The sequence below is a fragment of the Callospermophilus lateralis genome, chromosome 5 (assembly GCF_048772815.1).
Source record: "Callospermophilus lateralis isolate mCalLat2 chromosome 5, mCalLat2.hap1, whole genome shotgun sequence".
Taxonomy (NCBI): domain Eukaryota; kingdom Metazoa; phylum Chordata; class Mammalia; order Rodentia; family Sciuridae; genus Callospermophilus; species Callospermophilus lateralis.
In genome coordinates, this window is record NC_135309.1 from 6,163,785 (window position 1) to 6,181,573 (window position 17,789).

A 17,789-nucleotide genomic window follows, 5' to 3' on the forward strand; every position below is an offset into this window, starting at 1 on the left:
CATTTAAGTTGATTCCATGTCTTCATTATGATGAATAATGCTCCAATAAATATCCAGTCCAAGTGTCTCTTTAACATGATTGGGTTTTATGGATACTGAAAATATCATAATTTCTTAACTATCTCTGTCAATTATGCTAGATCTGTAATAAGTATTTTTACTTATTAAAATTGAACCCTCAAAATATTTGAATATAGCAAAGTAAATATGACTCTAAAAGCAATTAAATATCAATGTCAAAAATATTTTTTGTCTTTTACTCCATTCTCTGTAAGCATATCTAGACAGCAATTAAAATACAATTTACATCGTACAATGCATAATGTTTGATTTTATCACTCTAAAATTTATAAAATGCTTTTAATAGAAAACACATTTTTATGGTACTTTGATTTGAGTAAGTGTTTTCCAAAGGTCTACGTGTTAAAGGCTTGATCTCCTACCCATGCTGCTACCGAAAGCAGGTGGCATCATTAAGAGGCACACCTAATGGGAGGTCTTAAGGTTGTTGGGAAATATGTCCTCAAAGGGGAAGGTAGTGCCCCAGCTCCTTCTTTCTCTCTTTTGGTACCTGGTTGTGAGGCAAAAGGTTTTGCTTTTACATTCTCTATATGATGATATACTGCTTTGCCACATGCCCCAAAGCAATGGAACAAACCAATTGTGAACAAAAACCTCCAAAAAAACTTTTTCCCTTTATATGCTGGTGACCTCAATACTTATTATAGTAACAGCTGACTAACCATATGGTTTACAAGAAAAAGTATAAAAATTGTATGGGATGAATATTCTCCCTATTACTACTTTTTCTTGTCTTCACTGCTACCAAGGGTATTCCAGACATTAGTTTGCCATTGCTACTACTTTTCTGTGTAACCATCAAAAAACAACAACAATGACGACAACAACAACAACAACAAAACATAATTATGTATTATTTGATGACATGATTTTAAGCAAACTTTTTTATTTTATACCCTATTTTGTACTTTGCTAATGAGGTATGTCTCTACTTGTTTCCTTCTCTATAACTGATGACTATCTAGAATATTAGCATTTTACTTTTTGCTGCAAATGTCAGAGAAAAAATAGAGTCTATGTTATTGAATGTTTTAATTTCTTTATATTGATGCCACAAATTTCTTTCTTTCTTTTTTTTTACTTTCTTGACTCATGTACTGGGATTTTCATTACAGTATATTTTTAAATTTTTTTTTACATTTTTAGCTTTTTAAAATAGTTTTCCAGATATTAATTCACTTCCAGTTTTTGCAATTTAGTTTCATCATATGTGAAACCTAGCTGACTAGTTACAAAAGTTATTAAAAACAGTTATATACACAGGAATATGACAGTAAAAGTTTGACAACCAACTTTCTGGAGGAAAAAAAGGTAGTTCTGACTTGGTTGTTTGCCATTTTATAGAGGGAAAAAGCACTGTGAAAGTATCCACTGCCCAGGTGGTACCCATGTCAAGATACCCACATAGTATTTAGCAGTGAACCAAATTCTGAATGTTTTTCATTTACCTCTTGCTTAGCATAAGTAAGCTCTGAATAACTGCTTCTTCTTAAAGTTTTTTCATTATATTAAAATCATTTTATATTTTTGACTTAAATTTTATTCCATTTGAAATTTATTTTGAGTTAAGTTCAGTAATGAAGCTTTAAACTCTTTTTATAATTTCCAGAAATAAAATAAACAATTCCAGTTTATTTTATTGAATATATATGCAATCTCTCTAGTTTATGGTTACAAGTACCTTTTTTAGCTTATTCACATTCATGTATTCCCATTATAAGTAGTAAGAGCTATGAAAACTAATAAAAGTCATTTATTTTATAAATACATAAAATATGATATAGTCCAAAGATTCTTAAACATTTAGAAGTTGAAAGGAAAATTTTAATGATTTTTTTCGTTACACAGATACATTTGCTAATGAGGGAACTAAGAAACTCATACTATCACTATCTTGAACAAAAGCCTTCTATTAATTACACAGAATTATACAGTTACTTGGTCACCAGTACCCTTGGTCATCTGTACCCTTGATGATTCTGAATTTGGGACTTAATCATATGTTTAACAATAACATTTGTTATTACTTTTGTAGGTATGTGATTAATGAAAATAAATATATACAGAATAAAAATGTCTGACACATATTAGGGCCCAAAGAACATATCCCAAATACACAATTTTTATTCATATTTATATTGTACAAACCTTCTATTACAGAAAATATAACTTCTAAATACTGAAAATTTCTTGGACATAAAAAATTAAAAAACATCATGACTATAGATTATCAAGTCAAAATTTGAACTTTGTTAGTCTTTTTTTTTTTTTTTTTTTTTTTTTTTTTTTTTAGAATGAACAGATCTTCTGTCTTTTAATGTCTTCTGTTTACTACCCAGTCATTAAATCCAAATGGTACTACATAAAAATTTAGGTTGGTAATTATTTAAAAATATGAGCAATATCATAAAAGCAATGGAGATGCTAAGATTAAGATAGCTATAACAGAGGTTTTGGAATACTCTAATCAGAAAGAAATGATGAATGTATGAGATAATGGATATGTTAATTAGCCTGATTTGTTCATTACATAAACATGTATCTAATCATCAAATATTGTGAAGTAATGTATTTCATAATTAATAAACTTAAGAATTGTGTCAATTTTTAAGGAAATAATAATTTTTAAGGAAAATAAATGTTTAAAAATGGCTCTTTTTTTTGCATCAAAAAACTTCCACCAGAAAACTTCTAGAACTAATGAATGAATTCAGCAAAGTAGAATGATATAAAATCATCATCCATAAATCAAACATGTACCTATATATCAGTGATAAATTCACTGAAAGAGAAATTAGAAAAACCACCCCTTTCATAATAGCCTAAAAAAAAAAAAACAAAAAAACTTGAGGATCAATCTAACAAAAAAGGTGAAAGTCCTCCACAATGGAAACTATAGTACACAAAAGAAAGAAATTGAAGAAGACCTTAGAAGACTGAAGGATCTCCCATGTTCTCAGATCAGATAAGTAGAATTAATATTGTCAAAATGGCAATACTATCAAGAGGACTGTACAGATTGAATGCAATCCCTGTTAAAATCACAATTATGTTTTTCAAAGAAATAGAAAAAGCAGTCATGAATACTAGACATAGACTCCAAAAACATTCATTGGAGAAAAGATAGCCTCTTCAACCAATGGTGCTGGGAAAACTGGAAATCCATATGTTAAAAAAAAAAATGAAATGAAATCTCTATGTCTCAACCTGCACAAAACTCAACTCAGAGTGGATCAAAGACTTAGGCACTGGAACAGAGATCTTGTGCCTAATAAAAGAAAAATAGGCCCAAGGGTTCTCCATGTTGCTTAGGATCTGACTTCCTAAACAAGAAGCCTAAAGCAGAAGAAGTAAAATAAAAAATCAATAAATGGGATGGATTCAAATTAAAAACTTCTTCTCAGCAACAGAAACAATTAATAATGTGAAGAGAATCTACAGAATGGGCGAAAATCTTTACTGCATACATCTCAGAGCATTAGTCTCCAGGATATATTAAGAACTCAAAAAACTCAACATCAAAAAAACCAAATAACCCAATCAATAAATGGGATAAGAAACTGAGAATGAAGCCAGATTTGATAGTTTTTTTTTTTAGATATTTAAAGATAGGTAGTCAGTGTAGTTAGGTAAATCAGGTCTAATATCCAGTACGATAAAGAAAATGGAGACCATATGGAGAATGGAGCCCAAGAAACCAGAACAACACCTGGGGAAATTGAAATATTAATGTCCCCAAGACCCTAAAGAACTGTTCATGAAGTAGCTCCCAGCAAACTGGGAGGTGCTAATCACCCCAGGCCCTTCCTTCACAGATGACTCCTCTCAGCCCCAGCAGTCCACCTATCTCCCACCTTTGGCCTTCCCACTTGCATTCTATCACTGCAGGACAGAGGGAAACAAAGGACAGGAATGCGGGAGGACTAAAAAAATACCTTAGATATGAAAAAGAAAAGGTGTCCCCTTTCTATGGATTCTGTTTTTCAGGTTCCCTTCTTCCTCTGGTAGGAAGTCTTTTCTGCTATCCTTTAACAAAGCCTTCCACTTTCCACTATTCGGGAAGCAAGGGAATCATCACCGGTAAACAGCAGTAACAAGCAGACACCTCACAGAAAAAGAAATTTCAATCAATCAATAAATATATGAAAAAAAGTGCTCAACATCTCTAACAATTAGAGAAATCCAAATCAAAACTACTCTAAGATTCTATATCGCTTCTGTCAGAATGGCAATTATCAAGAAAACAAGCAACAATAAAAGTTGGCAAGGATGTGGGAAAAAGGTACATTCATACATTGCTGGTGGGACTGAAAACTGGTGCAACCATTATGAGAAACAGTATGGAGATTCCTCAGAAAATGTGAACTGGAACCAGCATTATGACCCAGCTATCCCAGTTTTCCTTTTATACCCCAAACACTTAAAAATAGCATTTCTACAATGATGAGGCAACATTGATGTTTATAGCAGCTTAATTCACAATAGTCAGACTATGGAACCAACCAAGATGCTCTTCAACTGATGAATGAATGAAGGAAATGTGTTATATGTATACACGTTGGAATATTACTCAGCCTTAAAGAATGAAATTATTTGGTACATGGATGAGCTGGAGAATATCATGCTAAGTGAAATAAGCCAATCTCAAAAAAACAAAGACTGAATGTTTTCTCTGATAGACAGATGCTAATTCACAATAGGAAATAGAGGTACTTTGGATTAGGCAGAGGGAAGTGAAGGGAGGGGAAGGGGGTATGGGTGTATAAAAGATAGAATGAACTGGATATTATTATCCTGTGATTACATATATGATTATAGGCCTGGTGTAATTCTACATCATATACAACCAGAAGAATTAGAAGTTACACATCCATTTATGTATGAATTGTCAAATGTATTCTACCCTCATGTGTAACTATTTAGAGGATATTAAAAAAAAAGTCCTAAATGATAGAAAATAAAAACTGCTTTACAGCAGTTGGTTTTATTGAAAGTGTACAAAGACACATACTGTCACCCACACACACACTCACACTCATTTATTGGTTTACATAATATATATAGATATATATTTATATATCCAGTGGGTGGGTACTCCAAGTAATATAAGTGAAATATATAAATACATATTAAACATAAATACATATTAAATACATAAATACATATTAATCATTTGTGTACATATATGTATTTTTTTACTGCAGGTAGAGTAAACACATGAAGGCCACTGTGTTTACTATTTATTAACAGTATTTGAGATGTTCATATAATTACAATAAAAATTGAAGTATTAATATAAAGTATAAACATTCAAAAGGAGAAGAAGATATTTATTTGCCTCAATAAGTAATTAACTGAAATACTATTAGATACAATAAGAAGTCAAGTAATTTGAATGAAAGCTTATTAACATAGAAAAACATTTACACTAGTGTTTACAAACAATTTTAAATGTTTTCAGAAATTTCACATTCATAATTACCACTAAATTGGTGAACAAATAGAATAACCTTAATCACACCTGCAAGAAACCTATGTTAAGACTATACTGAATTAATGTTTTCTTTGGTTCAGTTAACTTTTATCACTTTGAATAAATGGAAAGATTCTAAATGATTTTGTATCTAAGAAGCAAATCCTGGTCCACTGTATCACATCTGCCATACAAAAATACCAATGTATTTTAAAGCCACCACTCTTTGTAAGTTACCAATGGTTTTAGGAAATTATTTTTGTGACAATCCTTAACATAAACTGTCTTGAATTTATTTCATAGCTTTTGTCTCCTTCTTAAAACAAAAGACACTCAATTAAATTGCAATATTTTGCTATAGTCCTTACACAAGGTTTCTGTAGCATGAACCTTGTATTAACATTCCAGAATGTTAATAATTCTGAATTTTGTGATATGTCTAGTCTGGAAAGTTTTGCATAGGAAATATCAAAGATATCATTTATCTATACATTTATTTATGAGTTTATATGAAAATTATACTCCTAACATGATTTTTTAAGTAGAAATATTTTAATATACAAAGATTTTTTTTATTTTCAATAATGAACAAAAGAAAATAACAGTAAAATTATTTTAGAAAAGGATAATCATTAAGATGAAAATTGACCAGATACAAAATCCATTAAAATACTATTCCTTAACAGAGAGAAGTGAGCCCCCACACATGTGAAGGATAACACAATGAACCCACATATATAGTTAACTTCTAAGTATTTGTTGAAATTCTTGGATTATGTCTCTAACAGGTAAGACACACCTATTTTTAGGCTCAAGTATTTCAGTGACAAATTTACACTGCTTTTCTAATTACTGATATATTTTAATCTGGTGAGAAAAAAATGCTTTCTGGCAGGCTGAAAATAAATAAGTTTAATTGAAATGAAAACTCAAAATTTACAGAAGAGGTGGTAGTGACAATACAGTGAGTGGGTACTCCAAGTAATATAAGTGGTAAAACAGAGAAAAAAAGTATAGGATAGGCATTTATTGAATAAGAAAATTATATGCAAAAATTCTCCAAGCATAAGTTTGAAGAAGTCTCTGTGATTCTAAGCAAAACTTTTCTTTCCATAGATTCTATTTATTCATGAGATAATAAATAAATTTTCAGAACTGAGGAATGGTGCTACCTCAAAATGGTGAGGTTCCTGAATCTAGTCCATCATGATTTTTAGGACCAGGTTACTTATATACCCTAGGATTACATGGGAACAAATGTATCAATGAGGTAAATTGAGAGTTGGTATCAGATACTATGCTCCTTATATGACCCATACTTGGTAAAAGTTGCTATATCAAGTTACAAGTTCTTCCCATTTTCCTGTCCGGAAATGTTCATCTCACTTAGCAACCATAGGTATCATCATGTTTAAACAACTGATTTGTTTTTCTTCCCCTACTTTCCAGGAGGGTCCTAATGCTATTGTCAAGAGGATATATAATGATGTAGGCTATTCTGGTCCACATTTCATGTATCAGATAGTGCCATAATACTGGTGGTCTAGAACAGTTCATCATAAAACTTACCTTGTGATACCACTCTTCTGTATCCATAAGGGATTATCTAAGATCAATGAGCAAGTTTCCAGAATTCTGAGACATGATGACTTGAATGGACTTCTTAAATAATTAAAAAATTCTTCCAACAATGAGTATTAATTTTGGAGGAAGTTACATGATTCTCTCTCCATATGCTTGTCCATTTTCTTCTTTCCCTAGGTAGAAAAACACTGACAGTGTGTACATAAGCAGAAGATGAATTTTGAAGGATTTACTGAAATTGCTTTGGCTTTCTCCTTAAAGGAGACAGAAAAGGTATTCTGGAGCAACTTTAGGTGGCATACTAGAGCATTCCAGTTTAATGACTCTAACATTGTTTTTAATTATTTGTACAGAAGAGTAGATACTTTTTCATGGGTTGATCTATCATCTGGAGAAGAGGGAGAACTTCACACAAATTGCCAAATTTGCCACAGCCCGGCCGGCTGGGCAAAATAGCCGGGGGGTGACGAATAACTTGTGTACCTTGATACAGCAGGAGTAGGAGCCGTTTATTGTAGGATCTGAGCGATATTTATACATTTTACACAGCTTATCTAATTAGCATAAAATAGATACAGCAGTCAACCAATAAGGAATCTCCACACTTAATGGCTCGCTTTTGTTACTTCACAAACCACTCCCTCTGGCATTTTGCCAGGCGCCATCCAGACTTGTTTACAGACTCTAACGTTTCTCTGGCAAAATACCAGGTGCCATCCTGACGTGTTTACAGACCTTACAGAAGGACATCTAAGGATATATAGATATATATCACAGAGATACATGATCTATCACATAGAAATATAATGTATCCCATTGTTCTAGATGTTAATTATTAACTTGATATATATCTATATCTTCCTATATATCTGCATACTTAACTAACTATAATCCTCCCCATTAATTTTATGTTAAGCCTACATATCTAAGAGCTCAATGGATATATATTCTGTTAGAAAATACAGACAAAGCAAAAAATGAAGAGCAGATTACAGTCTTAAGCCACTGGAAAATCAGGGTAGTCTGATAAATCAATATTTACAAACACTTAAAGATCTAAGCCATTAAAAGTTCCACATTTTTACATTATCCTAGAATGGGGATCAGAACAAGGGCAGGTCATGTTCAAAATGTGTAACTGAGAAATCCTTAAGGGATCGTATCTCATCTCTTGACTATGGGTAAGCCAAAAGTTGGTTTAAAGGCCAAGGTATAGAAGATAGACTCAAGGGTCAGGACTTTCATCCAGAACCACCCCTGTGTCTCACCACCACATCAATCCATCATCTTTGCTCTGTGTTGCCCTCTCAATTTATCAGGCAGGCTAAGTTCTGCTACAGATCTTCCAGATTTGGCATTTATGTTGACCTATTTTTCCAGCTCTTGAACTCTGTTCATTCTGCTTCATAACTTACATTCCCCTGAGTGTGATATTTTGGGACTGCATGCCTAGGAAGTGTCCTCTTGGCCTAGGTCTAGAAATATCCTTTTCACTATATCCCCAGAGAGATGTTTCTCAAATATTAAATAGTATAATGAGGTACCCTTGACAGCAATTTTAGAAAACATTCAAAATCATAAGTGTTCTAACCATGATTGTTTTATATATCACACCTGAGAAAAGTTAAAGGGCATAGATTAATGTGTAGCCCATTGAGGCAACTGTGTAAGAGACTGAGGTTTATGGATGAAGAGTACTGCCTTATATTAATCTGGTGTAATATAAGTACCTATAAAAATCTTGATGCATATATGAAGCTCACATTTCCTTGGAATACCTTGGCCAAATATTGATTTCCACAGCTGGACTTCTGCAGAATCACTATATTATACAATTAAAGATCAAATTTATTATTAATATCTTAAATCTAGTATGTTCTGATTGAAGAACAGCAACATACATGCTCTCAATGCAGATGTACAGATGGAAATAAGCTGCTTTACACTTTTAAAAAATGAGAAGAATCATGGAACTATACTTTTAGAGGAGGATCATACATATAGGGACATAAAGAAACTTGTCAGGTTGTTGTGACTGAGTCTCCTTTCAACAGTACAATTAAAACATTACCATGACTTAAATACCTACACACACACATACACATATATACACATACATGTAGGTGTATGTATGTGTGTGTATATATATATATATATATATATATATATATATATACATCCATACACACACATACATGTGTTCAAAATATGTAATTGAGAAATAATGTGTGTGTGTGTGTGTGTGTGTGTAGTCATTTAAGCCAACATATGTATACATGGGTATATATGTATACATATATGGGTGTATATGCATATATCCATATACACCCATATATATATGCATATCTGTTAACTGATATTGTATGTAAATTATGTAAATATGTAATGATAAGTTTAATCCTTTAGTTTCTTACCAAGTAGAAAATAATGCATCTATACTCTTCTCAAATAATCAAATGTTTAAAAAACAAACAAACATACTTTTATCATCTATAGATCACTATCTTCATGTACACTTGATCTTTCTCCTCTAAAATTATTTCTACTTTGTTTACAGGCTACATTTCTTAATGTGCTTCTAACATTATTTTTGCACATGCATCTGTTTTTGCTCTCTCTCCTTTAGTTTGACTCATTTCATTCTTCAATGTTTCATATGAAACCTCGAAGATCACATGAGACGTCTTCTAGCTGATGTTGACTTCTGCATCTTTTGTTCATTTCCAATTTCTTTATCTGTATTCCCTCTTGTTTCCTTACCATGGCCTAAAATCCATTTTTTTTGTTGTTGTCATTCTTGTCTTTATCTTCCTGAAGCCCCATGTTGCTGAGTGCCTGTCATTCCACCTCCAATAACTGTCATGGATTCACTGAAGTATGTGGTTATTATTTTATTCCTTAGGCAAGTAAAAATAAGAAAACAAGACACTTTTACTAAAAAGTTGCATGTGAAACTATGAAAACAAAAAAATAAATAAATAAAAGTAAGTGAAGATATATTTCCCAATTTGGACTCTAACTTTTTATTTTTACTATTTTTTTTTCTTTTATTTTTATCATTATCACATTTTGTTCACCTATTTAATATCTAGCTTACTACTCAACATGTTCACCTTTCTCATCAAATCTCTCACAGCTCTCCATCCCTCCAATCATTCAACAATAATCAAATTGCTATTTGACTGAAAAATAACTTTTTAAAATATTTCATATGCTCCTTCAAATATGTCCTTAGCCAACTATATTTTTATTTTTGCCTTCCTTTCTTGTGTGTTTCAATTAGTGGTTTTGATCCAAAACCAATCCTCCTAACTACCCACAATATTCTATTACTATTCTACTGAGGGAACTTGTTCCAGAAAGCATTCTGTCTCTGTCCTACATCAATGAATTTCTACTCCATAATAGATTGATTTTTCTCCTATGAAATTATTTCTAGTTTGTTTACAGGCTAAACAATTCATGATGTTATAGTTCTCATCTTTGAAAATTAGTTTTCCTCTAAAGCACCACTTTAAAAAAATTCTATATATCAATAGTAGGAAGACCAGTAGAGTAGAGGAAGGGAAACAGAAGGAGAGTGAAGGAGGGAAAGAGGAAGTACTAGAAACCGAAGTGGACCAGATTCTATTTCATGCATCTTTAATCATGTCAAAACAAACCCCAATATCACTCCAGTATTAGGTATAACTATAATGTCCTGATGAAAATATTTAAAAGTTAGTTTTTTCTTCAATGTTCAATTTTTGCCTACTTCTCTGATTCCATTGGAGAGAGACATATGCTCAAGATAATAGTTCATATTTGATGACAATATTTCTCTCCTCTCCTACTTCATGGAATCCCCTACACTATATAAATGGCTCTTTGTGGGACCACCAGTTACTTCCATGCTTCTACAGTCTATATTCAATTCTCATGCTTTATTTTGATTATAACAACATCTTGCTCCATAATTTCTTGAGACACTGTTCCCCCTTTGGTGTGGGATACTCTCCCTCCACTTCCCTTTTCCCTTGCTGGTAAATCCTTTGCATTCTCTTTTAATGGCTTCTTTTCTTCTATGTAAACACAACATGATGGAATGCCCCAAGGTCTCATTGTTTATTTTACCTTTTTACTTATCTTTTATGATATATGCGATGAATGCCATCATTGCATAGTGTGTGCAATAAAAGATAAGTTTCTTTTATATGCTGCTAATTTCCACATGTTTGTTTCCTACTTTTTTCCTTCCTCTGAATTCCAAAATGCCAAATCCAATGTTGAATGTACATTTCCATTTGGATATGTAAAAATCTCTCCAACTTGACCTAGAAAAATTTCACACACAGCACATACATTCATTCTCTCTCTCTCTCTCTCTCTCCCCCTCTCTCTCATACACACACACACACACACACACACACACACACACACCTATTCTATTACTATCTTCTATATCTTAGTGACATTATCTTTCTCTTTGTTGAGGTTGAACTACTTACTGTTAAGCTGGTAGAGCCCTTCATATCCAACATTCCATCTGAGCATCAGAGAACTCTGTATGTCATATTTTCAGTGAATAAAATTACAGTATTATAACACTTCTTGTCCTTTTTACCACCACATTCTGGTCCAAGATAGCAACATCTTTCCTGGAATATTCCTTCAAACTGGTTTCTGGATTCAGAAATTCTCCTAGTATTTTCTCTTCCCTAAGCATTAAAATATTCTATCCCTCCTACCTTATGGTGTACCCTCCTATTCTAAAATACCACTATCTTTTTATCACCCCCAAAATTATTCATCTTAAGGGATATAAAAGAATATCTGCTCCTTTTAGGAGCTCCTCTTGCTCCTAAAAGACTAAGGATTTTTAAGCTACAGAATCCATGGGAACAACTCTCTTTGTCTCTGTGTCTCTGTCTCTTTCTTTTCCTTTCTCTTTCTATAAAATATCAACTAATTATCAATGTCCCTATCTATCTGTCTATCTATATAGAGTTTGGATAAGTGAATGAACTCTCAATAAAATAAATATTAAAACAATATATAACCTTAGAAGAGTGTGCTAGTCCAGATTTAGATTTATAATCAAATAAAAAGAGCTTTCACTTGATTTTTTTAGCACAATAGTGACAAGCTAGGCAGATTTTTTTGAAGTATATAAATAACTTTGGAAACAATGATCTAATTTAAACTTTGAATGTTTTTAAGGTGACATTAATGAGCATTTTGGTATTACTGACAGTGTTTGTGCTGAAGTTTTTACAAGATTAAACAACGACACAGTATTTTACCTGTATTTTCTAGGCATCAGAGCCACTCAGTGACACTCCTATTGGTTTTGAACATTGCTGCTTTTTCTTAATTAATAAGGAAAGCCTATTATGATAATTTTTGATCAAATGGTACTATGTAGATGGTTGAAGGATGAGGATATGGAAATCAAAATGAACTTTCCAAACAGGTAAGCACTTGAATATAAGTAATAAACATTTTGTGATAAATATCATAATCTCAGTCATAGGAAACTCGCTGATGTACACCAACCTGAATCACTTTGTATGAATTATTTTTTCATGTTTTTATTTTAATTTCTTATGTGTGACAGCAGAATGCATTTCAATTAATATTACACATATGGAGCACAATTTTTCGTATCTCTGGTCGTAAACAAAGTACAGTCTTCATACATATACTTAGGGCAATGTTGTCCATCTCATTCCACAGTCTTTCCTATATCCTCTCCCTCCCTCCCCTTTTTCCCTTTGCCCTATCTAGAGTCCATCTAATCCTCCCATGCCTACGACCACCACATAATAAATCAGCATACTTAAATCAGAGAAAACATTTGGCACTTATTTGGGGGGGGGATTGGCTAACTTCACTTAGCATTATATCCTCCAACTCCATCCATTTACCTGAAATTGCCATGATTTTATTATCTTTTAATGCTAAATAATATTCCATTATGTATATACTACATTTTTTTATCCATTCATCTACTGAAGGGCATCTAGGTTTGTTCTACAGTTTATATTGTGAATTGTGCTGCTATAAACATTGATGTGGTTGTTTCCCTGTAGTATGTTGTTTTTAAGACTTTTGGGTATAGATCGAGGAATGGGATAGCTGGGTCAAATGGTGATTCCATTCCCACTTTTCCAAGGATTTTCCATATTGCTATCCATATTGGCTTCACCAATTTGCAGTCCCACCAGCAATGTATGAGCGAGCATTATTTCCCACATTCTCCCCATCACTTATTGTTTGTATTCTCAATAGCTGCCATTCTGACTGGAGTGAGAAATCTTAGAGGAGTTTTGATTTGCATTTCTTTAATTGGTAGAGATGTTGAACATTTTTTTATATATATTTGTTGGTTGCTTGTATATCCTCTACTTAGAAGTGTCTGTTCAGTTCGTTGGCCCATTTATTGATTGGGTTATTATTATTTTTTTTTTGGTGTTAATATTTTTGAGTTCTTTTTATATCCTAGAGATTAGTGCTCTATCTGACATGCTTGTGGTAAAAATTTGCTCCCAATTTGTAAGCTCTTAATTCACCTCACTGCTTGTTTCTTTTGCTGAGAAGAAGCTTTTTAGTTTGAAACCATCCCATTTATTGTTTCTTGTATTAATTCTTGCACTGTAGGAGTCTTATTAGGAAAGTCAGGGCCTAATCCGACATGATGGAGATTTGGACCTACTTTTTCTTTCAATACACACATTGTCACTGGTTTAATTCCTAGGTCCTTTATCCACTTTGAGTTTAATTCTGTGCATGGTGAGAGTTAGGAGTTTAATTTTATTTTGTTGCATATGGAGTACCAATATTCTCAGCACCATTTGTTGAAGAGACTATCCTTTCTTTAATGTATTTTTTGACACCTTTGTCTAATATGAGATAACTGTATTTATGTTCATTTGTGTCTGTGTCCTCTGTTCTGTACCATGGGTCTACAAGCCTATTTTGGTGACAATAATAAGCTGGTTTTAAAAATTTTTTTATTTGTTTTAATTAGTTACACATGACATTAGAATACATTTATATACTTTGATATATTATATATAGATGGGATATAATTTCTCATTTTTCTGAGTGTACATGTTGCAGAATCATATTTGTCATGTAGCCACATATACACATGAATTAATAATGTCCGTTTCATTCAATTATCTTTCTTATCCCCACTTCCCCTTCCTTCCCCTCCCATCACTTCCCTCTACCTAATCTAAGGTAATGTTATTCTTTCCTAGTGCCCCGGCCCCAAACCCTATTGGGAATTAGCATCAGCATATTAGAGAAAACATTCAGCCTTTGGTTTTTCAAGATTGGCTTATTTTGCTTAGCATGATATTCTCCAACTTCAACCATTTACGGGCAATGTCATAATTTTACTCCTTTTTAAAGCTGAGTAATATTGAGTACAATACCATGCTGTTTTTGTTACTATTGCTCTGTAGTACAGTTTAAGGTCTGGTATACTGATGCTATCTGCTCTTATTTTTCTGCATGAATTTCATCACTGTTTTTCTTTTTTTTAATATTTATTTTTTAGTTCTAGGTGGACAGAATATCTTCACTTTGTTTTTATATGGTGCTGAGAATCAAACCCAGTGTCTCATGCATGCTAGGAGAGCGTGCTACCACTTGAGCCACATCCCCAGCCCTCATCACTGCTTTTTTCTGTTTCTATGGGGAATGTCCTGGGCATTTGGATTGAAATTACATTAAATCTGCATAATGCTTTTGGTAGTATGGTCATTTTGACAATATTAATTCTGGCTATCCAAGAACAAGGGAGATCTTTTCATCTTCTAAGGTCTTCTTTAATTTCTTTTCTTAGCATACTATAGTTTTTGTTGTAGAGGCCTTTCACCTCTTTGGTTAGGTTGCTTCCTAAGTATTTTAATTTTTAAGGCTATTATAAATTGGATAATTTTCGTTGTTTCTCTTTCAGAGAATATACAGAAATGCCTTTAATTTATGGGTGTCACTGATATACAGAAATGCATTTGATTTATGGGTGTTGATTTTTATCCTGCTACTTTGCTGAATAGATTTACGAGTTCTAGAAGTTTTCTGGTGGAATTTTTAGGGTCTTCTAGGTATAGAATCATATTGTCAGCAAATAGCACTAATTTGAGTTCTTCTTTTCCTATCTGCATCCATATAATTTCTTTTGTCTTTCTAATTACTCTGGCCAGTGTTACAATGACTATGTTAAATAGAAATGGTGAAAGAGGGCATCCCTGTATTGTTCCAGTTTTTAGAGAGAATGCCTTCAATTTTTCTCCATTTAGAATGATGTTGGCCTGGGGTTTAGCATAAATAGTCTTTATGATGCTGAGATATGTTCCTGTTATCCCTAGTTTTTCTAGTGTTTTGAACATTAAGGGGTGCTGAATTTTATCAAATGCTTTTTCTGCATCTATTGAGATAATCATATGGTTCTTATTTTAATCTATTGATGTGATGATTTATATTTATTGATTTTTATATGTTGAACCAACCTTGCATCCCTGGGATGAACCCCACTTGATCATGGTGTACTACCTTTTTGATATGTTTATGTATTTGATTTGACAGAATTTTATTGAGAATTTTGGCATCTATATTCATTAGAAATATTGGTTTGAAGTTTCCTTTTTTGGTGTGTCTTTATCTGGTTTTGAAATTAGGGTATATTGGCCTCATAGAATGAGTTTAGAAGCGCTCCCTCTTTTTCTATTTCCTGAAATAAATTAAAGAGTATTGGTATTGGTTCTTCTTTAAAGATCTTGTAGAACTCTGCTGAATATCGATATGGTCCTAGGCTTTTCTTGGTTGTTAAGCTTCTTATGTTGGCATCTTCTATTTCATCATTTCAAATTGATCTGTTTAAATTATGCATATCCTCCTGTTTCAATTTGGGCAAATCAAATGATTCTAAAAATTTGTCCATGCCTTTGGTATTTTCTATTTTTTTAGTACAATATTTCAAAATAATTTCTAATTATCTTCTGTACTTCTGCAGTATCTATTGTGATATTTCCTTTTTCATCACCTATGTTAGTAATTTGAGTTTTCTCTGTCCTTCTCTTCATTAGCATGGCTAAGGGTCTGTCACTTTTATATGTTTTTTTCAAAGAACCAACTTTTTTGTCAATTTTTTCAATTGTTTCTTTTGTTTCAATTTCGTTAATTTCAGCTCTGATTTTAATTATTTTCTATCTTCTACTGCTTTGAGTGTTGATTTCTGCTTTTTTTTCTAGGGCTTTGAGATGTAAGGTTAAGTCATTTATTTGTTGACTTTTTTTTTTTCTTTTAAGAAATGAACTCCATGCAATAAACTTTCCTCTTAGTACTGCCTTTATAGTGTCCCAGAGATTTCGATATGTTGTATCTATGTTCTCACTAACCTCTGAGAGTTTTTTCATCTCCTCCTTAATGTCTTTTGCAACCCATTATTCATTCAGTAGCACATTATTTAGTCTCCAAGTGTTGGATTAGCTTTTATTTTTTATTATATCATTGATTTCTAGTTTCATTATAATCTGATAGAATTCAGGGTAGTATCTCTACTTTTTTTGTATTTGCTAAGAGTTGCTTTGTGACATAATATATGATCTATTTTAGAGAAGGATTCATGTTCTGTTGAGAAGAAATGTATTCACTTGTTGATGGATGAAATACTTAGTCTAAGTTATTGCTTTATTGAGTTCTGTAGTTTTTTTTTCACCTTTTGTTTGGAAGATTTATCCAGTGGTGAAAGAGGTGTTAAAGTCCCCAGAATTATTGTGTTGTGGTCTGTTTGATTCTTGAACTTTGAGAAGAGTTTATTTAATAAATGTAGATGTTCCACTGTTGGGAGAAATGTAATTATAATTGTTATGTCTTTTGGTGATTGGTTCCCTTGAGCAGTTTGCAGTTTACTTTACTTGATATGAGGATGGAAACCCCTGCTTGTTTCCATAGTCCATGTGAGTGGTATGTTTTTTCCCAACCTTTCACCTACAGTCTGTGGATGTCTTTTGCTATGAGACCAGTCCCTTGGAAGCAACATATTGTTGGGTCTTTTTTTCAATCCAATCTTCCAGTCTATGTATTTTGATTGGTGAGTTTAAGCCAGTATCATTCATGGTTATTATTGAGACATGATTTGTATTCCCAACCATTTTTATTTATTTTTGGTGTTTAACTTGATTTTTTTTCTCCTTTGATTAATTTCTCCTTTAATGTAATACCTCCGTTTGATGATTTTCATTATTGTTTTTCAGTTCCTCTTCATGGAATATTTTGTTGAGGATGTTCTGTAGTGAAGACTTTCTCATTATAAATTCTTTTAACTTTTGTTTATCAGGTAAGATATTTATTTCATCATTATATCTAAAGCTTAGTTTTGCTGGATAGAGATTCTTGGTTGACATCCATTTTCTTTCAAAGCTGGTATATGCTGTTCCAGGATCTCCTGGCTTTGAGGGTCTGGGTTGAAAAATCTGCTAAGATATGAATTGATCTCCCCCTATATGTGATCTGATTCCTCTCTCTTTAAGACTCTATCCTTATTCTGTACGCTAGGCATTTTCATTATAATGTGCCTTGGTGTTGATCTGTTATAAATTTGTACATTTGGTGTCCTCTAAGCCTCTTGTATTTGATTTTCCAATTCATTCTTCATGTT